The following is a 22,877-nucleotide window of genomic DNA, read 5'->3' on the forward strand; positions in this document are numbered from 1 at the left end:
AACAATAATGATGTCAAAATTTCCCTGCCTCAGAAATTGCCTGTCCGCTTGAATGCGTAAAACTTGCCACATAGTTTGATTATACACGGTTTAAACATTGTAGAGTAGTTCTACTTATGCATGCCCAGTTCTGCTATCTGCTATACAAACAGGGTAGAATGAAATACGAATGGCCTACTCTGTAGCTCTTCAGCGCTTAAAAATAACTGTGGTGTAAACCTTACAGAAACGATGTTAAAAAAAACAATCTATTCAGCAAGTACAGACGTCATGAAAGAGATGAAATGTTCTCTTTTTACGCATGTTCGAAATTGGACACATTTTTTTTTTGCGCATAGGAGTACACTGTTGCATTTTCTGTGCTCCACCATGCAACTGTATGCCCCACCCCAAGCAAAGAATAACTTGTCAAAAGTGTCCAGTTTGGCAGAACCTACAACCCGGAGAGCGGATTTTAGTCATTCCCATTCTAAGTTTGGGTTAATCGGAGTAAACATGCACAACGCTAGCTAAAGGCATCTCCAATTAACGTGCGGTCCCACCCGATGCTCGTAAGTGAGAGGAGGGATCTCGACGTATATCCCCAAAAGCACCGCTTCACTGATCGTCAGATGAAATGTGTGGTGACTAGTAGAGCCCAAGGTATTCCCCGCACTCATGGTAACGTGAAGGACCTCACAGATGAGTTGCGCCACAATACGTTTAAAATAACAGAACTGCCCGCTTCGTTGCTCGTAGATGAAGGGCAGTAAAAGCAACCGACGTCGCCGACTCTCCACAACGGACTACCACTTCCTCTACTACGTACTCTCGCAAACCTCGTTCCCCGGCATCCAAAATGGCGTCAATACAACCCACCGCTGGCTCCCTCTGAGGTTTTCGAACTCAAGGTCACGTGCAACGAGATCAGCCAATGGCAGGAAGAGTTCGCTTTTCTCTCTGCCGCTGACAGGCTAGAACGCACGCTTCAGCGTTGCACCGGCTCGCGCGCCTTCGCCATTGTCAGCTACTGTTTGCCGACTTGAGAGGAGCTCGCTCGCGCGTGCACGAGAGGAAGAGGCGGCACCTAGGCGAGCGCGAGCTCAGCGAGGCCGAAGAAGATAGCCGTCAAAATATATACCCTTCCCAAAAAAAAAAGAGCCGGACTGCCGAGTGCCGACAGGGATTCTGGTAATAAGGAACCATGGACAGTCTCAGCTTGCAACCCTGGAACAACGCCTGACAAGAGCAGCTTCGTGAAGACCCCACCAAACGAGGAGCCAAAACCAGCCCCTGGTTGTGTATGTTCCTAGCACACCGCCCCAGAGGGAGGAGGCTCTGTCCGTGTGCTATCACCTGAGAGGAGCTCTCCATCACAATCTGGAGCCGCACTCAGGGGGTTGAGGATGGACCAGGCTGAAGGTAAGAGCAGGAGCTTTCCCAAAAAAACGCCAAATTTGCTATTGAATCCTGTAAAAAAGGGGGGGGGGGGTCAGGTGTATGGAGCCTACGGCACAAGCAATACAAATTGTCTATTTGTGGTTTTAACCTCCATCCCTAGAGCAGTATTCTCTGCATATGCACCATTTCTCTGTTAAGCGCAGGTGAACGCAACGTCAAGAGTCACTGCAGGTGTGTGCTTTCTGCTACCACTCTCCCCCCCTACTGTGAGCAGCACCAGAATGCGCACATCCTCTCCGTTGCAAAGCTTACTTTTTATTATTTTGCGTTCTGCTGGTGTGTGCAGTACAAGGGAGCGACCATGTAAATTTATTGCCAGGCTAGTGAGCTACAAAATGGATAAAAACTGGTAAAGTAGGAACATTCTTTGCTCTCTTATGATGTGTAATCTAAGATTGCTCTGGACAGCTGTTGCCGCTTTACATAAACAGATATTCCCGTTGAAGGTTTGGACTACAGGTTTCTCTTTTCAGATGAACCTTCACCCTTCATTTCTATTGATGACCTTCTTTTGAGGGAAAACACCCACGTTTGTACCAATGCTTTGACGTGCGTTGCTCATATTGTCAGATCACATGACTCTTGAAATGAAAGTTGTTCAGAGTGGGTGGTTTTAGGTGAGCCAAACATCACTATACAAGTGTTTTACGGGAGACTATGCATCGATAATTTTTTTTCTAGATTGGAAGTTACTTTTTTTAGTTAGTCTTTCATTTAGCTGAATTTTTGTCATTCGATATTTCTGTTACCCACTTGATGGATCGTTGCCTGCTATGTGTGTGTTTTTTTTTGTTGTTGTTGCTGCAAAAGGGTGCATATGTATGCCACTTTGCTGTTTATATTTGAATGTGTTAGCGTTGATTTACCTGTATTCCTATGAATATTTATCAACTAAGGGACTGAGCGTAACCTTGCTTTAAGTGTTATATTGCAGCTCTCTTTTGCTGTACTAAAATACTCTATAGCCATTTTTAGATGAACAATGGTTAGTATGTGTCGATAATGTTTGATTCATGCTTTTTAATTGCGGATTGTGCCTGTGTTAGTCAACTTGAGAAATGTATCTTTAAATGGGTTCATTGTTAGTTTATAGCAACTTGACCCAATTTTAAACACTCCTATTTCTATGTGAAAAGCTGTTCCTATTTGTATACGTATACCACCTACCTTGGTGTTGTCGGCAAACTGCGACCATCGGGATGCTATGTTGCAGACTTTATCTAAAAAGAAATAGCAAACCTTTTTTTGAAGACTCTTTTTTCAAAGTTGCTCTCTGTGATTTTCCACATATGTCTGCTAGTTTAACTCTTCTGGTGAGGTTTGTGGCGGATTTTACTTCACCAGTCATGTCACAGTTTCTTTGGTCATTTTATGTGTTTTAAAATTGAGCAGCGTTGTTATAGGGTATTTTTTGACATAGTTGTATTTCTCAAACAGCTGTTTGTCGCTTTATTTGTAGAATTGTTTTGACGCCTGGTAAAGTATTCCATATCCGTAAATTGCCATACTGTATAGACTTGTAAAATGTGTGCAGGCAAAACACTCCTAGACAGACATACATACATTTCGTGAATTATGATCTGTATTAAAGTCATTCATGGCCAGAAACATCATATTATGGTTTTGGAAATAAAAACCTGGATGTTGCCTGGTAACATACCACGATGTTCTTTGTCTCCTGCCACTTTTGGAGCAGAATTTGCAAGCCAGCTGACAATGTTTTTTGTTTGATTAACTTCTGTGACTTAGTGAATTGGTGTATTGAGGGGAAGACTTTGGAACATTTTCAAAAATCCCTGTGTTGTAACAACTGCAGAGGTTGTTACAATACCTCTGTGCAGAATATTTTTTTGTTTGTAACTTATTTTTATTATAATACTGCATTGTTAATCGCAAATCATTGCATTCCACTTTTTTTCGTTTTTTTTCCATATAGTGTAGTCCGGTGCTAATAACTCAAATTGCATTACAATGTGTGTTACTCCAGGATCTCAAACCCACCCCTCCATATATCTTTACAGTTCTTATGCCACAATCACAAGGGTAAGGCTCATACAGTATGAGTAAAAATTAAAAACAATTGCATAGCAGCAACCGATGACTAACTTCACTCCCAGGATTGACGATTCCATCTCGTTAGTTATCCCTAGTATGGCTGGTCGACCACCTCTGTGCAGGATATTTAAGGAAATTCAAGAAGTGGTGCACTGCTTTACCAGAAACGACAATGTTCCGTGCCTAAACTTAAAATCTTGTGTGGAAAATCAGAAAGGGCTTGATTTACTGGGTCAATCCTATTTTAAAAAGCAAAAAAACATATTTTAGAACTTGCAAAAGTGTCTTAGGTAGACAAGTATGGGTGCTATGTTTTGATGCATTTAGAGAGGACTCTTTGTCCCACAACTAACCTGTATTGAGTCTCAGTGCTTGATACAGCCTTCTATTGAACTGTTTTCATGTGTAAGGACCTTTTATGAATGACATTAATTTTGTGAAGCAGCATGGAATTCTTCACCTCGTTAGGTATCTGTTTATTTGTCCTAGAAATTGGCCACGTAATGATTTTACTATTGGGAACAACAACAAAAAATCTTATTAATAATTTCCTGAGCTGGAATTTCTTGGAGTTGGTAATTGTGAGTTTCTGTCATGCTTATTTGGGATGCTCATGTAAGGCTAATATTGCTTTAAAGTTCTGACCATGCACAGAAGAGGAAGAGAGTAGACCGGATGGAAGAAGGATACTTGGGAGATGAAAGAAGGAAATGTGACATTGTTGATTTTTGTGTAGTGCTTATTCCCACCTTCAAAGTACTGCACAGAAATGGAAGAGAAAACTGGAGAGCAAAGTGAAGAGAACATTGCAATTCATTTGTGTGACTAGAGCTCTGGGTGACTCGATAAGCAACAGTTTCTCATCACATTGCCATCCTCTCAGGGTATGACGAGTCCAAGGGGGATTTAGTGTCATGTTCTCAAGAAATTGGAACAGATGTGCTGAATAAAGGTGGTACTCGGGGGAGTTCTAGGAATAGTATCCGCACCCTACGATGTTCCCAAGTGGTTGGGTGTGACCCACCATGTGGCTTGAAAAACACGGGTAGAGTGGGTACAAAACAGTTGAACAGAACAACTGCTTCGGAGAAGAAAGCACCCGACCATCTTATTCGGTCTACTAAAATATCTGTGAACATAACTGGAGAGTTGATGAAATAAAGTGCATACCAATGTGAATAAACACCCTTAGCATTACAACTACCATTTATTACACTCCTTCTCATGGTAAATGTTTTGAACAGCATATTCATGTACACAGTGCTTCTCTGACACTAGTAAAAATATTTCTCGTGTAGTTAGTAATGGTATATGTACAGCTTCTTAAACGTCCACCCATAGAGTAAGCTTAGCACGCTTGGCTTTGTTTCAATAGTGAACTCTTCACAGATTATCACTGTAAATGTGTAATGTGGAAGTGTCAAAAGTGAAGTAAGAAAGCATGGTGCTTCAAGGTGAAGCAAGCACCATACCGTTGATTCATTCTGCCACCAGATATATAACTAGGCAAGCAAGTCCACTACACTGCAGGTTTACACAGGATTTATTTAAAGCACTTGGTTGAACCTACAGAGCTGTTAGGCCATAGTTATAGCAGGGTTAGCGGACAAGCGGGGGTGGAGGGGGAAGGGGGTAAACTGCATCTGGTCTAAAAGGGTTGCTTTTTTCCACAAATGTGAGATGAACACCACATTTGTAGTGTCGTCTCTTGGTAAAATCTCAACAAAATAGTTTTTGACCTCAATAGTTCAATTGGTTTTAATGGATAATGATGATTCCAGTTGTAACCCTCGTAACAAAAGCTCATGTTGGATCCTAACACCATGTCTGGTGGCCAGGCATAAGGTATCCTATCCCTAGACAAAATACTTGACCCCTGAGACTCCCAAGCCTACTAGGTCTCTAAACTAGAGCTTGGAAAGGTTAATTCAGTAGGCTTACATCTTGTCTATTCAGCAGCTCATGGGAAGGTTGGTGATCTTGATAGCACTGTACATCCAGGCTAGTTTGTTAGGCAAACCATTAAGTATCTCCTCCCAATCCGCTGGAGTGGTTTGCTTTGTCATGTGCCTCACTACAGGGGGAAAAGGGCCTTTCCCATACCTTCCAGAAGTGCAGTAGCAACCTGGCAGAGGACCTCCTCAGGAATGTTCTTTTTGTCTCATTGTTCTGGTTAGAAAGCAGCCTGAGCCCTATCCGCAGTATCATATGTTCCCGTTCTCCTCAAAGGCATTGTGTGTCGCCAGGAGATTTTGCTAGTGCAGTGCGCCTGCCTACTTGCTTTTCTGCCCTGCTTAAGTCCCGTACACCTCCTGGCCTTAGAGAATTGGTTGGGAAATACTAAGTTTCTTCTGTTTATTCCGATTACTGTTATACTATCGTGAAAGAACCCCCCCCCCCCCCCCCCCATTACAAAATGTCATTGAGCTATGACTTTGAATCGGCCTGCCAGGAGTTTAATCTCACCCACTTTTGGGAGCAGGCAAAACTGATCAGGCTTTCTACTTACTCTCCCATTGTGGCTCTTGCTGGAGCTATGCAAATACATTCTTTGGCTGTGTCCTCCAGGCCTTTGGACTGCCTGAGGACAGAGATACAAATTATCATTCATGGTTAGGCCATGGTGATCACATCCAGGTGTCCAGCAGAGAAATGCTGAGCTGGGCACGATCTCCTCCTCTCACAGGCTACTAGAGATGGGAGGTAGTTGCCTCATCCCTTCTTGCCTTAGTACGGAAATAGCACAAATTTTAGGAGGTTGGACAATGGGGCTGTGCTGCCCAGCATAGGCAGACAACCTTCTGGCCCTTCCGTGATCGGTCAAGTTGCTGCATATGAAAGGGCAGTTAGAGTGATGGTATGATGTTGGGCTTCCTTTCATCTGCTTTAGTGGTCAAAATGATAGTGTGATTGGGAGAAAGGGAGCCAAAGGAACCTAGCAGGCACAGGCCTGCCAGAGCACTTGATGTTCAACCTCCAAAAAGGTAAAAATACAAAGACCTGTTGGTGACATACACTTATGTTACAATAGTTGATTGTTAAATGTTCACTATAATCTAAATTATCTTTACGCACAACCCTCTCTCTGGATGAGCCCTAAAGAGTGACAATCAGACAAATATGTGAAAGAACACATAAAAAAGATCAGGAGCAAAAGATACTTGAGAAAAGTAACTTGTGAAAAAGTTGTTTAGTTGTAATTTTAGTTAGAGAGGGATAGCTAAACATATTGAGACTTGTACATTTGACTTGTTTTAGGCTTTTAAAATGGGTATTTTTAACAAAGTTCACCATTATTGAATTATCAACCCCCTAACAGCATATTAAAGTGAGCCAACATTGTGAGGAGGTGTTATATAGCTATATCAACTTTCACGTACATCAACTGTTAACATATGAACTTTTAGTAGATATGTAGTTAAGTTTGTATTCTGATAACACAATTTAGAATAACCCAGGTTTTGGAAGTATTTCAAACTCCAGATAGGGAGATGGGATGGAATTTTCCGGAATCAATGTTTCCAAGTAGTCTGAAAGCTGATAAGCGTGGTCTACTATTTCTAGATAAATTAAGAAAAACAGGCTGTAATTTTGAATGGGCACCTAGATGTCTACTGCCCTTCAAACTACACTAGGCGTGTCTCAAATTTTCCTTGTATTTTAGATTCTCTAACTGTATCTTGTGATTCATTTCGCTATGCTTCCAATCTTGAAGTCTATAGTTCTGAATATAGTGATCATTGTTTTACTTGTTTACCTCTTGCTCGCCACATAATTTGTAGTTGAACTTGGAATTTAAAAAGGGGTTTGATAGGAATGGAATCCACATGGAAATGCATATTTTTGGAATCCACAGTCTGTTACTATTTTAGTCAATTTGTTTCGGGCACATTCAAATTGGACCCAAGATCAGTTTGTTGAAATTTCACCTCATAATAGAATAGTAGAATACGAATGTACTTGTATTTTAGAATAATTTGTTTCTGTAATATATGCTAATAAACAGAAAAGGTCTAGAAGATATTTAACGAAAAGATGGGGTATTGGGGTATTGACCAAAAGCTATCTAGAAACATAAATAATTGAATCCAAAGGCAATTTTAAGTGATTTCTTAAGCTAAGAAGAATACTTTTCCAACGAGACTCTGAAAACATTACTTTTTTACATTACAGGATTATACCTGGCATTAGATATAAAAAAAAAAGTCTGTGGGAGACGATAATACAAGAAGATATTGGCGTTTGATTGCTCAGACTATTGGCTCCAGTAAACCTCCCAAGCAGATATCTGTTAGTGAAAGTGCCTGGGCTCAGTAGGTTACTAATGTGTATGCAGCCAGTGACATTTCTTTGAATTTTTGTTTTATACACACTGATCATAGTTGCCTCCACTGTCCCCCCTCAGTCAACCGGATTGTGAAATATATCTCTGGAGTCAGACTATCTAACTTAATGAGATGAGATCGAATCCCATTAGCTGCAGTGATAAAAGATTGCAAGCTCTGGGCAGAATGTCTGTCCTGTATGTATTCATTGTAACATTTCAGGCTCCATTTTAAGCAGTGGAAAGGCAGTATAAATGCCTGTATATAAAAAAGGATCACAAAGTGATCCTTTTAATTGCAGACAAATTGTTTTGCTGGATGCCTCTGGCAGATTATTTGGCAAAAGTATATTAGAACATCTCGAGGCATGGTTAGCTGAAAAATAAATTATCCCAATGAAACAATTGATTTTCAAACTTATTCATCTTCTTTAGATATTATTGCTGTACTTAATGCCGTTTTTGATAAATATGTGAAGCTGAGTCGTGAAAATGTCTATGCAGCTTTTAATGATGTTTCTTCTGCATTTGACCACATAAACAGGCCTGTGCTCAGGTGGGAGTTGCCAGTTTACAAATTCTCAGTGGCCTTTAAACTGTCGGGATTGAACAGCATACTTTACCTTGGTGTAGTATACTGACAGGAGCTGAAAAAGGCCTTTCTTTTAGTATTCGAATAGGGAATGGGCCCAAGTAGGGCTGTTTTTTAGCCCTTTTTTTGCCTACTTGACTTTTCAAAAAGTTTAGATTGCAATTATGCAATTCCCTTAATGATAGGAGGATGCTGCAAGCATATTTTAATTTACGCACATACTTTTCAATTTAATCCCTAAATGTTTACAATATTAACACACTTGGCAATACACTGGTTTACATTAACAAAAAAGTTAAGTGTTAAAAGTAAAATCATAACTTTAAGAAGGATGTTGTAATTCCTCTTAATTTTCGTGTTGTCGGAGGAAAACTGAAAAGTAAAAATGTACACTCGCCTAGGAATGATTGTAATTTCAAGTTTAAGTACTTCCTTAAATATAAATCAGGTCTCCTCCAATGCTATAGCATATGATTAATGGAAGGGTACGAAATACAAGTCTTGGGGGCGAAGACTCGTTTCACATCTACTAAATCTCTATCAAGCAAAAGATCCCCCTTGCCCTATTTTAATTGTTTTGAATACCTCAATTAGCAATGATTTTTATTTTTAGATAACATTGAAGGGAAAATATTATATTATTCTTGCTTACTGAGCCAATCAACCTAGCCCAAGCATTGCAACTTGAATTTGGCCTAATGAGTGCCTATGTAAAAGGACTTGCAGCAATCCTAAGGTGAGGTTTATCGAATCTTTTACCCTTGGTTGAGCACCTTTAAAAAAGTATAGTTCAAACTGAATTCACTTGCAGGGTGCAAAGGTTGCTTTTACTTTACTTTTTCAGGTGGCTCATTAATAAAAATAAATCTCCCTAAAATATTATTTTAATTTGGTTAGCTGAATTCCAATTTTAAAAAGGCAAATCTTAAATTTTAGCTTAAGACTTTCAAAATTTTCTCATTTTAAAATCTTAACACGTTTTAGTTCTGTGTATTCAGGTAAAACTGTTTTCATTTATACAGGAACATAGGATAAGGATGTTTTTTTTCCATTTGTCTTTTTATTATATAGAGAACGGCTTGTAGGTGAGATCAGTTTTCAGAATTTGGGAATGTTTGTCTTTTTAAAGATTGTATTTGTAATTTGACTACAAAGTAATTAAAACCATGTTCTTTTTGTGTGTCTCGCACTGTTAATGCCTAAGCAACTTTATTTTTTCAGTTATTTATTAAATACAGGAAAAACTTTTGCGGAACTCTGCCCTCTAAACAGCAAACTGGAACATTTATACACTTGTATCATGTTTGTGCACATTGCACGCTCTACAACCCCCCCCCCCCCCTTCCTGATGCAGCTAACTTTTGGTTTAACGGTCTTCTTTCTGAACTGGCCCTGTAATATTGACCTCTTTCTGCACACACCTCTCATCATAGCCACTTAGGTTATTGACTATGTTGCAAGTTCCTGCCCGGTCACTTTCAATGTGAGCATGAATGCACGGTCTTCCAAGCCAAATGCAGCCTTTGCTATGTGTGAGATTTGGAAGCACCCAGCACACTGAAAGCTCTGCACTTTGCGTTGAAGTCCTTAGATCAGCCATCTGTTTATAGCTTGGCCAATAAATGCATGCAGTGCCTGGAAATCGCAGTGTTCATTTGTGCACCCTAATGCTGGCAGAGGCCTACTTGTTATATAGTAATTGGTTTACCATGGTAATGGCTGGATCAGATGTTGTCTATAATATGGACCCATCATACGCATGCCTTCTGTACCCCCCTAACCTGGCCTTTGCAGACACTCCGTGACACAGTTTCTCTCTTTCCCTCAGTCCCCTAAAGGCTGTGCTCAATACAATTCCAACAGAGTAAGGAAGCCGTCCACAAGCCGCCTCTTGTTTCCACAGGGCTAGGAGTTTTGGTAACTGGAAGTTTGATGGATGGTGCTTGACAGGTTGCTGGTTCATAAGCTTAGCCCATTTAGTTGGACCAGTTAGGCTGCTTATCTGGAAACATTTTCTAAATCAGTTCGTGGACCCATGGCCAATCTGGTGTAAGATCAGCTTTAAACCATGCTGTCTTGTACCCTCTGTCTCCTGGTCAAAGTGGCAGTGGCAAACTGCAGAAGTCAGGTGCTTACATTGAAACCACCCTTGGTGTGAGTGGATAGTGACGAAGAATAATCTTGTCTTGGGCGTTATCACAGTAGTCGTGGCAGTGGAGGAACTAGGCTAAACCGACAATAAGCACCCAATGTATCCAGCGTCCCATTCCATTATAGATGCACATCAACTTAGCAAAAGAACCACCATTCCCCTATTTGTACAAGTAATTTAAAACCGTGAACTGACTTCAGGCCTTTGGCCTATTGGTTTCTCATTTCCAGTTACTTGTTCCTTTTTAGAAACTGTGAAGGGCAGTTTTGTTTTGATTGTGAAAAACATACTCTCTTTTTGATTAGTGTTTTAACTTTGCAAAATATCTTGTGGTATTTAAAAAAAAAAAAATGCACATTATTGATTATAGTGCTTGTGAGAAGTTGGCCTGGCATATGCTGGTCCCTAGTTATAGTGGCCACCTTGCACCAGTCCAATTCGACTCTTACAGTAGATAGGTTTAAGACAACCTTTTAAAGAAAGCCACCCTAGTGGTAGCTGTGGAGAGCAGCCTTCAGGCTAAGTCTCAGAGGAATGTAAAGCAGCTTGTTTACCGTATAATCTCTTGAATTACCAAATGAAAGGACACCACACAGGTATATATATCAAATATATATGTATTTATTTCTAGACACACTCTACTAATCTCTTTGAGATTAGAAGACAGATACACATTCAAATGTCAACGTTTCACAATAAATTATGCACAAATATGGCTGGAGCCCTAGGGGCGTACCAGACCATATACTAAAAAATGGTATAAGAATGTCGACTTGCAAAATGACAAGGCCTAGGGCCTGGGGAATCGCTGGGGCTTCACTACTGCAGTGTTAGCAGGTAAGTAACAGGCCCACGGGAGACGCGTGCAGTGTGTGAACACAGCCGCGGGTTCCCTATTGATTACAATGGAGCAAGTTGCGGTTTGATTTTTAAAGTTTTAGGGTACTTCAAGGAAGTCTACAAGCAAGCCACTTACAAGGTAAGTTATTCGAGGGCCAACACACACTAGGGCTCCGGAGTGCACGAGTTAACTCACCCAGGGAAGCCAGGTGCACAGGTGTCTTTTGGTGTCGGGTCGCGTCGCTGTTTTCTATGGAGACCAAAGAAGATTTGCTGCTTGCGTCGACTGAAGAAGTGTACGGTGGAATCCAAGGGTGGATTCAAGATGCTGAAGACCTGAAAATTGAAGGAACAGTGTTCAAAGTCACTTGCCAGTGACCGGTGGCCAGGAAGATGTCTGACCAAGGATGTCGGGTGATTTCAGGTCGTCGATGGTGTTTTGACTCTTCGCTCACGAGGTCCAGGAGTGATCGACGATGACCAGCAGCTGGATTCGGAGTGTCCCACGACGTCTGCAGCTGATGGCGGTGTCGGCAACCGGATTGGAGCCAACAAGCCTTGGCAACCGCAAGTCCTGTGTAGACTGAAGAAAGTCGATGGTGCAGACCAGCAAGGTCTGAGGGACTCACCCAGCGAGGGTAAGTGAGGGCAGGCCTGGAGCAGCCAGGGGAGCCCTTTGAATCGATAAAGTCTTCAGGGGACCCGCAAGCCAACGGGCAAGGGATCGCGAAGATGCCTCTTCAGGAAATGCTTCACAGAAACCCACGGTCACTCGGGACGGGGTAGGCCGCTGATTTTCGCTGCAAGACCTGCTGGAGGCTTGGGCCACAAATGGTCCAATGCACAAGTTCGTTGAACATCGTGAAGGGGTTGCACTCGACAATAGTGCACGGTCCCCGGGTATTGCTGTTCCTCGTCACTCGTGGGGTCCACTCGCCACAGCTCTGCTGGGGACTCACAATGGCCGCCGAAGTCAGGAAATCCACTTCCGGGGCAGCAGGGACTTCGAACTCCGGCGGGAGCGGGAAAGTTTGCATCCGTTGTTTAAGGTTTTTGGTGCCTGCCAAGCAGGGGAGTCACTCCTTGACTCCAAGGGAGATTCTTCTGTCTTCCAAAGGTAGTGGAACGTCGAAGGGCCAGGATTCTTCTTTGTAGAGCGTCATCCAGGGTTATCTGATTTGCAATGGCAAGGTTTGCTATCTTATAGTGAAGATAGGGGAGGGACTAGCTCTATGACCACTTCTCTGGGAGGGTCAGGGTAGGGGGTGGTTACACCCACTTCCCTTTGTCCAGTTTCGCGCCAGAGCAGGGACCGGTAGCCCCTGAACCGGTTTGAGCTGGCATATGCACAGAGGAGCCTACTGCTCCCCCAGTGCAGGACTTCTAAGCACTCTAAGAGTGCACCCATCCAGCTCCAATACACTAAATCCTGTCTGGGAGGTGGTGACACCTCCCTGTGACAGGATGCCTTTTGTTGGGCTTCCTCCACTGCGAGTTTCAGTCAGCAGCAGGAGGGCAGCCCAGTGTCTGTGCTGGTGGCATCCATTTTGTGATGCCAGGGCTCTATAGGATTTCTATCGTTTTACATGTCGTCCCCTCTAGAAGGGTGGGAGCATGCTCCCACATCATGGACTGATATGGGGGTATGATTCCAAGTTGTTTGACACCAAACACGACATGTTTTGATGCTGTCATTCCAAAGTTAGCATTTTAATGCACTTAAGAGTATATGGTTTAACCGCATCCACAAAAAGCCATAGAGAATAGACTCTGGTAGCTGCAGAGGGGCCCTGCTCAGGCAGAAGCACCCCCTCACATTGTACACCATGCACCCTGCCCTCAGGATTGATAGGGCCTGCCATAGGGGTGGCTGATAGGTTTATATATGTGTGTGTATGGTGAGATATAGTAACCTATATCTCTGTGAAGAGTGCTAACACTACCTCACACAGGCTGCAGTGGCAGGCCTGTGGTGTCAGATTGAGTCTGCTTCCCAGGGGTGGCATAATACATGCTTCAGCCCCTGGTGGGCCTGTGAAGTGCCTATGCCCTAGGTACCTAAGGTACTATATACTAGGGGCTCATAAGGTACCACAGTATCCAACCACTAGTGCATCTAATATGCACACCAAGTCGTTTAGAGAGAACAGAGAGGCTGGGGCCCTGATTAGCAGGGACCCAGCCAGACTAGGGCCAGAAACCAGTGTATACATCAGAAAAAAAGTGGGGGCAACATAAGTGCAGATCCTACTCTCCTACAGTGCTTCATGCTCTTACTTTTTGAAGATGAGGTATATGGACAGGGGTAATCCACTCATTTTAAGAGGACCTTAGGTACACTTAAATGTAAGAAACGAGTGATACCTCCCTGAATTAAGCAATCATTTTTACTTCTATAGGGAATGAATCCCTGAGCTGAAAAGTCAGTTGCATTCAGTATTTTTCTGATAGACCTCAATACACCAGCAATTAAGGGACCTTATACTTTATATTTCCATTGTACCCACATTGCCAACTGTAGGGAAAAGGTACAAAAACAGCCCAGTGTAGTGATTAGTGTTAACACACACAGGATAGTGTAGAGAGAACTATTCAGTATATAGACTATTTTGACCTTTAATACATTAGTCAGTATAAGTGGCAAAGTTCACTTAAGGCTAGGGATTTGAGCCAGTATTGAACATAAATCCATCATAGAAATAAAACCACTTATAGACTCGTCGACGTTTCAACCCATTTATAAGACTTAGTTTATTAGAATGAAAACATTTTTTGACGACTTCTGAGACAGCCAGAAAAAAAATAATGAAATCAGTGGAGGGTAGCAATGTGAAATAATGGTGAGTTGTCTCAAACAAAAACAGTCCCTTCCAGATATAAGGTTCATAGAAAGCCCTTTTGTTAGTAGTCCTGCAGAAAAATAGTAAATAAGTGGTATTATACATAAATGTAATAATATCTAGCAAAAAAGATATATCACAAAAAGATAATTATTTAAGGTTACCAAAGAACAATACACTTTCAAAAAGCAAGGGGTGCATTATTGATGAAGCCTCCAATTTCCTTGGCATTACATTTGTTGGGCTAGAGAAAGATTGGGCTTCGAATTTACGAACAGATGAACTGGAAGACTGTTGGGGAAATAACAGCAGCTATACATGCTCATCTTTTGTGTAAGTGATTAAAAAAATTAACTTGGGAGTTACGAAAACATGAATCTTACAAAAAGCATTCTGTAGAACTCGAGCTGCAGAGCGCAATCAAAGTCAATGCCTGGATAATCATGCTTGTTCTCCAGTGTGAGTGTAGCTGCGGCCGTCATCGTTGGCTTGCGAGATCAGAATGAATTTAGGCATGCGGGTAGAAGCAGCAAGTATGTCCGGCACGTTGGAAATAAAACTAAAGTCTTTCGTTGTATGAAAAAAAAAAATTTGAAATGGGTACTCCGACATTGAAGTTTGTTTAAAAATCTATTTTTTTAAAGAAAAGGCCAATAAAAATTTTGGTACACAGCTTGAAGCAGTGGCCACAATCTGGGGAATAATATCAGAACTTCTGTAAATAATAGATATGTCCCCGCCCATCCTCCTTATTTGTTTTTAAATATATTACTGGGGGTAGTTAAACATGGATGTGCGTTTTGGAGAAATATGTGACAGATGAGGCCAAATTTTTCCCATTAGTAAAGAGAAGAAAGACAACACAGGACGTTCTTAAGGAAGCAAAAGGCGAGGCCTGGAAAATAAGCAATATGTAGCCAGTAACAGTAAGGAATGCAAAACAATAATAACAAGGTGACCTATCATTTCGAGATACATAAAAATAAAAAAAACAAGTCCTTATGAAATCCTAAAAACGCAAAGTATCATACAGAAAATGTTAATATGGAAATATTTGTTCCTAAAGCAGTGTACAACAACAGTGGAAATGTATTGTATGCAATCCTAGCAACAGTTCCTAGTAACTAGTGTTGCATAGGCAACCCTACAGGCACACATGTAGGCACAGAAAATGCACACTATATATGCAGGTAAAAATGTACACCCAGACAGGGTATACAATATAGAACACAAGCAATACTCATGTGCATTCTGGCATAGGTCTTCAATGCACAATACACATAGACATACAAATACAACTGCTCCTTCTCTGGTCTAGCCCCAAGCACCCTGTCTCCTGAAACCAGGACAAACCCCTTGACTATTTCCTTCAGAATAGAAGTAAAAAGGCTACTGTTGAATAGATTCCTTCAATAGTAGCCCTAAAGTCACTTAGCATGACCACTTTCCTCCAGACTTCTCTGGATTTTGAAGCTACCAGGACGATTGTTACAATGTATCTGCATTGCTGCTTTCTTATTACTTTTGCATTTTGCTCTGAATGTATATTTTTGATTGCTATTTGTACAGTGCTCTGATACCCTGGCGGGTCATGTTTGCGCTTTATAAAACTTCAAATAAATGAATAAAAAATGTGGGTAGCTGTCCTGGTGACAATATAAGAAGCATGTTAACAGCAGCATCAGGTGGCAACTCCCTACCCAAATCCAACCTAGGAGACAGTGGGGTACCTCAGCATTCCTCTCACCATAAAGCTGCAGACATATAGATTTTATTTGTGTCGCACTTCATATACAGGGCAAAGCGGAGACCTATATGAAGGTCCAATGATTGAAAGAGAAAGAGAGAGAGAGAGAGAGAGAGAGAGAGAGAGAGAGAGAGAATGAATATATGAATATGTATGTGTGTATATAATATATATATCTATCTATCAAGGGTTCCTGTAAGGAGCATTCACATTGTCATTTATGAGGGGGTGGACGTCCCTGGGACGCAGTGTGCGCTGCTTGAATCCAGGGGCAGCTAGTGTGTGTGGCTGACATAGAGCAAGAAATACGGTATTGCAGGTCATTGCTACATAAATAAATATAGCGATTCTGGCTGTCCTCACTTCTGATTGGTAGGAAAAAAAAGCCACTTCACTGCCTTCCTACTGTTACATTCTGCCCTACAGCATGTACCTGATCCACCTACCATCTTCCATTCAGCCCCAGGTATTTCGAAGAGCCTCTCACTAAAGTGGCTCACTTTATCATGTTCTCCTTTGTGTGAAGAGTGTAAGCAGATCACTGGACCATGCCTATCTCCTTGTCTCCCTCCAACTGTAATGGCTCCCGCTTCAGTAGACTGATAAGTCTAGAGCTTGTGATGTGCTGGAAAAAGTAACGAGCATAGATGCAAGGCAGTTAAGGGTGGTGGAAAGCTTGAAGGACGCTGCTTCTTTCTGCCATGGGTGAGTGCCTTTGTTGTTTTTTAAATCTGTTATAGGCAGCTGATGCAATGCCTCAGTCAATGTGCCCCGTTTTTAGGTCTCGCCTGGCATTGCAGCGCAAAGCGTTGCTCGGTATGCGAGGGCTTCTTGTAATCGATACAATTTCAGAAGGGGACTTAAAGCCCCGCCCCTCTTTTACATTGGCTGGCGTCATCGTTTAGGGTAAACGCTGGCATGTGATTGAGAATCGGGCTTCTTTGTTACCGCCCTGTCCATTTTTCGGAAAGCCCATCTGGACAGGCCGACGCCATCTTTGTTTGGCATGACGTAGGAGGGTGTGCTGGTAGCTTGTTTACTGGCTCCTCGTTGGAAAGCCTACCCGCTCCTCCCATCCCTTCCACCCCATCCCAAACCAAACTTCCTAGAGTTGCGCATTTTTTCATGGGCTTTCTGAGGCGGAGGGCAAAGTTAGCCGTGCCGTAAGTTTAATTGGAGTTCATGTCGCTTTACTTGTTTTTAACTTAATAAAAAGCTGGAAAACAGATGAAGATTTAAAAAAACGAAAACACGCATTGAGCCATGACATGCAGTCTTTTAATTTTGAGACATCATCAAACTTCTCGCCTATCCTTTCTGCCGAACTTGAGCAAGTCTCTTCGCGCCCAACTTGCTCTTCAGTCTGTGGTTTCTAGTTACGTTTTTTTTTTTTGGCAGAGGCGAGAGATGCGAGCTGCTTGTCAAGCCTGGGGTTCTGCATTGTTTGTAATTTTGTCGCAAATGGCATATGGGCATTCTCTTTATGGCGAGGCGCATGCCTTTTGGTTTCAGCTTTACGTAGTGTTTGCGATTTTGTCTGCGTCGCTCTTCGGCAGTGTATACGTTTGTGTCCATCTGTGTTTATTTTTGAGTGGCACATCCCTCCGCTTCAAATTACGGACTGCAGCAGAACCGCGCAGGCTAAAATATATGGCTCTGATAAACCACATTGTATTCAGCTAGGCTTTGGTTGGGTTGCGTATCACACAAACCACATGTCTTTATCTCTGCAGTGAGCATACATTCTATCCCGGGCGTCCTGCAGTGTCCCCTGGTGGAGGCAGAATGTTTAAAATATGTGCAGTAAACGTCACATTTTTTTAACCGGCATTTGCAATGCAGTAGGTCTAGCAATTGCGAGATTTAGATCTATTGGCATTGTAAATGACAAGGCCTTTTATTTACGTTTTAAAAACCAAAACATAAATAAAAGTAATTGTCATTTACAAAGCCAATAGTTCTAACTCTCGTAGAGGCGTGTCCTATTGCATTGCAAATGCTTGTTTCATTCACTTGCCACCAATTAAAAGCAGCATAGGGGGCTGTCTTTCTCTCTAGCTCTCCCCAATACGAATTACCGCTGGTACAGATTCCGGACAATGAGTGCTTCAGTTGGGCAGACTGCAGAACTGTTTTACTACCCACATCAAAGTGCATAGACACTGGCCAGAAGGAGACAGGAAGGATCAGGATCAGGTATTGCCACATTATTAAGGGTTGATGCAGTGGCCAGTTTAGGTCAGGGGAAAGCCCCTTCGGTCAGGTTAGGTCAGGGGAAAGCCCTCATGAGCCACAAGCACTCTTTTTTGGTGGAAGCACACCGCTTCTGCCTAATTAAATGATTTACTCACGTTCTCTAGCATGTGGGGGGTGCCCATGCCCCTCTCTCAGTAGTACTTCTGAAAGCTCTTTTTTTGTAACTCCGCTTTAAAACATTTTTCTTTAGATAAGGTTTACTGACAGTGTTGCTGTTTTCAAACCAGTCGTAAAATAGGTGTAAAAATACACGAGCATCATAATGCACAGACGATGAAGTACACAAAGTAGGGGATACACAAATGATATGCTTTGGTGACCTATATTGTCAAAAAGCTTCATTACTGTGTCTATATTATTTTTAAAAAACACAAGGTATTGATATTAATATAATACTTGTGTATATAAAAGGAAGTCTCAAAAACTGCCCATATGTGAGGTTATTACTCAGTGTGAGCATGGTAGCCCCGGTACGATAACAGAGTACTTATCTGTAGATTTTCTGGTAAAGACCGGTAATAAGATTACCTCCGTAAAAATATCTTGGTTGCACTGATTGATGGACGAGAAAAAAAAGCCTCAAGGTCCGTTTTTGTACCAGTCCAGATCATAAAGACATGTATGTAATTAATCTGTCAGCACATGCTCTTCATAAAAGAGTTGAGCTTGGAATAGATAAACTGACTCTCAAAATAATTAACAAGTAGAACTGCGAAGTTTAGAGTAAAAGATGCTCTCTCATTGTAGTAATTTTGGTTTGGAGATGGAATTATTTATGACTTGCCGCTAAATGATTCATAAGAACGTCAGTGGGTACTGATTGCAGTCGAAGTCTAGAGTCAAGACAATTCTTGGAGTCATGTAAAGTTTCCCTCTTGGCAATGTTAGTATATAGTTGTTCAATTTCAAGGTTTATGAGCAATGTTCACTGTCCCCATCATGTGATTTAGTAACTGAGAAAAATTCTTTGCGTAACAAGTCTGTATATTTTGCAGAGTGGTTCGAGGACTGATTCACATCCGATCTACCAGTGCTTATGTGTATCTTGGGAAGAATGAAAGCAGGTTGTACATACTAATGAATTATTGAAGGAAATTATAATTGTCCGAAGAGTGCATGGGGGAGAGGTGTAAAATCTTGTACAGGAGACTGTGTTATTTTGAACTTTGTCCCCCTACCCTACCGAGATGGTTTTAAAGAATTTTAAGTCCTGCTGCTCCTTTATTCCCATGGATTACAGTAAGCCCCATGCTCCCCTGTTTTTTTTTTTTGTAAACCTTTAGGCTCCTGGTTGGAGTAAAAGTGCTCCCGCTTTGAGAACGCCACCCCCCCAATATTACACAGGCTAACTGTTCGATAGCTAACCGATTTGCTTGTCTTAGTGCATATGAATGCCCTGAATGACTCTCCAGTTGTGATTTAGCCAATATGATGGCGGGGGCAGAATGGACCACGGGACAGATTATCTTAATGATCTTGTGCCGCTACCATATACAGAGAGCAAGAAGGTGGGCATATTGCAGGGGGTATTCTCATGAGCACAATAGTACATGTGCTACCTCTGAGGCCCACAGAGTTGGTGGATTGAGCTGTTGGTGGTTGTGGCACCTTCTGGGGAGGCTTTGAGGGTAGGTCAGTGCCTTCCATGCCTCAACTGAGGCTCATAGCTGCAGAATCGGGTCTGACTAGGGACACTGGGCAGTGAGCCTTGGTTGACATACTTGAGACAAGGATACAACTTCTTTAATGGAATGTGGCTGGTTTGAAGAATACATTGAATAATCTGAATTGGGGTACCTTTATTGCAGAGTTTCCAATTCTGTTTCTAGGAAAGTCTGCATATTAATTGGTACACAACCTTCCATTTGTCCGCTATACGCTCTGTTTGGCAGTGACCAAGAAAGGCCGTCAATCCATATTCCCATCATGGTACGGGGAGGGTTTAAAGTATCTGGATGGTGGTTCGTTTTATCCAGTTGGATTAGAGAATACTTAGGCACATTCACATGTTCCTTATAATTTGTTATAAACATGCTTTTAACTCTGGGAAATTAGATGTTTTATCCAGAGTGGAGTGGGGAGTACTATAGATTATATTTTAGCAGCAGGGAATTATTATTATTATTATTATTTGTAATGCGCATGAATCCTCTTCGGAGAACACCGGTAGTGGATTATGATACTAAAACAGTTTGGTTTTCAATAGTTTCCCAATAGTTTCATAGGTAATCAGACCATATTTGTTAACTTTCAGACCCATATCAACTGCCTGAGTGATCATTATGCCCTAAGTATTGAGTTAATATCCACTTGTCCTAGATATAGTTAAAGGGATAAAGGTGATGAGAACTTGGGACATGAGTAACTGGGGTGGGGTGGGTGGGGGGGGGTGGCGATGGGCACTTGTTATCAAAGCTAATTTGGGATATGCCATCTAGTATAGACATCTGCTTGGACGAGAATACAGGTGAATTTTACATCTGCCCTCTGCAACAAGAACTGAGCAATCCAAAATGATCCTGGAACACATTAGTGGCCGTTAGTAAGGACTATGACAGCACAGTGGGTGGCAAGTATTAAAGCAACCATTTAAAAAAAAAAAATGATAGTTTTATTTATTGTTTTAAAACTTATGCAATAGAAGGCAGGCATACCCACCCAAATATAAAAGTGCAAAAATAAGAACAAAATTAAAAGGGTCCTGCCTCTTCCCTCACCTAAAATCCCCCCCACACCCAATGCAACTACTATATATCCACAATAGATTCTCGATTTGGTTTGAAATCCATAAACATTTAATTGATTATCATGGGTCTCCATTTAAGAAAGTTCTGTCCTAAGATAGGAAGCTTAAAGCATGCATTCTATTAAGGCAAGCCAAGTCTCTGTTATACTTCTTAATGCAAGTCTGAACAGTGTCCCATATTTTGTTAAATTTGACCTTCATTTGTTAGATTGTACACTGTTTTCTAATTTGCTTGGAGTCGCCACACCATTTGTCGCCACATGTCTGTTCTCAGAGGGAGACCCATGACCAAAGACCCAGTATAGTCCCTTTAGCCGCCAGTAGGAGATGCGTAATTCTTTTTCCCTCTAAAGGAGAATAAGCGGTAAGTTTCATTAAATGGGGGCCCTCAGGAGTATCTAAACTGGATTGTTCTCTGATTCTGTCCTCCATTCCGTCATTGGTGGCTAGAATCTCCTTCCAAAAGTTCTCAAATCTAGGGCAGGACTATAACGCGTGCAAAATGCTAACTGATCCGCCCCAGTGTTTTTAACTTTCAGCTGACTGTCTTCTGTAAATAATGTGGAGTTTTGCTGGTGTACAATGGCATCTATAAAGAATTTTTGTGGAATGTTTCTCACCCTGGGGCATGATGGGCGAAATTGTTTGTGCGGATATAGTTCTTGTCCCATTGTATATCATATAATTAAACTCACATATTCCTTTCCCACCTCTTTTGGTATGACAAATGTTGTTGTGGGGCTTTAACCCCTTACATGCCATGGCTTTACACCATCCACACCCTTCAGTGCCAAGACCTTTTTTGGCTATTTGGAGTAGTTTGTGCTTAGGCCCCCATACCTTTTTGTCCACATAAGATATCCGCGCCAAATTTGCGTCCTTTTCTTCCAACATGCTGAGGATTCTAAAGGTACCTAGGGTTTGTAGATTGCCCTGGAGTGGACTAAGGAATCAATCAAAATACAGCTAAACTTTGTTTTTTTGGGGGAAAAAATAGGCAAAGTGCTGCAGAAGACAGCGTCTGCTTTTTTCCCCCCTGCAAATGGTATCAGCGAAGGGTTTAACGTGCTAAAATCACCATCTTCCCAGCTTTCAGGAGCAGCCAGACTTTAGTCCGAAAACCAACATTTTCTACAGTTTTGCCATTTTACTGGGACATAGCCTATTTTTCGTGCTTTCAACCTCCTTCCAGTTATTGGTAGAAATGGATGTGAAGCCAATAATGCTTTACATTTATGAAAAAAAGACAAGATTCCGAGTTCAACAAGGGGTCGTTTTTGTAGATCCTTCAAGGTTTTCCTATAGAAAGTAACAGTTGACAAAAAAATATTGAAATAGAGTTGAACAAAAACCCAGACATTTGTGCCTAGTTTTCACCTGTAACTTCTTCTAACTATCCTATATTTTTGAAAGCAATATACCGTTGCGCCTGGAAGACCCTTCTGGTTGCGGGTATATATTGGGCTAGTAGGTTCACCCAAGAGCCCAAGGTACCCAGAGCCAAAAACTAAGCTGCACCTTGCAATGGTTTTTCATTGTCTACCGGGTATACAGCAATTTATTTGGTAAAATAGAGTTAAAAATAGGTATCAAGGAAACCTATGTATTTACGAAATGGTGACAAGATATTGAGTTTAGAAGCAGTGTGAATTGGGGGTCATTTTTAGGTCTCGCGCCTAGCGTTGCACTGCACAGCAGTGCTCGCACAGCGAGAGTCCTTTTGTCCGGGGTTCAGAAATGGACCCTGGAATCGTACACGCTTGTGCCTGTGTTTTTTGTTTTGTCTTCTATTATTGGGCTTTTAGTGGCTGTATTTTTTAGACAGAGCACGCAATAGGCCAAAGGCGGGCGCATCGCTCCGCCCATGGCCTATTGGTGTCTGTTA

General features: G+C 41.8%; 1 protein-coding gene across 2 annotated transcripts in view; it reads left to right on the forward strand.

Annotated features, from left to right (window-relative positions):
* The first annotated feature begins 995 nt into the window (after nucleotides 1-995).
* Nucleotides 996-22,877, forward strand: part of NSD3 (nuclear receptor binding SET domain protein 3) — a 1,492,250-nt gene continuing 1,470,368 nt past the window's right edge. For both annotated transcript variants that reach the window (XM_085633955.1, XM_085633956.1), the window contains exon 1: nucleotides 996-1,401. The gene's annotated coding sequence lies outside the window, so the exon portion shown is untranslated. The remainder of the gene's footprint in view (nucleotides 1,402-22,877) is intronic.

Source organism: Triturus cristatus, chromosome 11 (assembly GCF_964204655.1).
Source record: "Triturus cristatus chromosome 11, aTriCri1.1, whole genome shotgun sequence".
NCBI classification, from domain to species: Eukaryota; Metazoa; Chordata; class Amphibia; order Caudata; family Salamandridae; genus Triturus; species Triturus cristatus.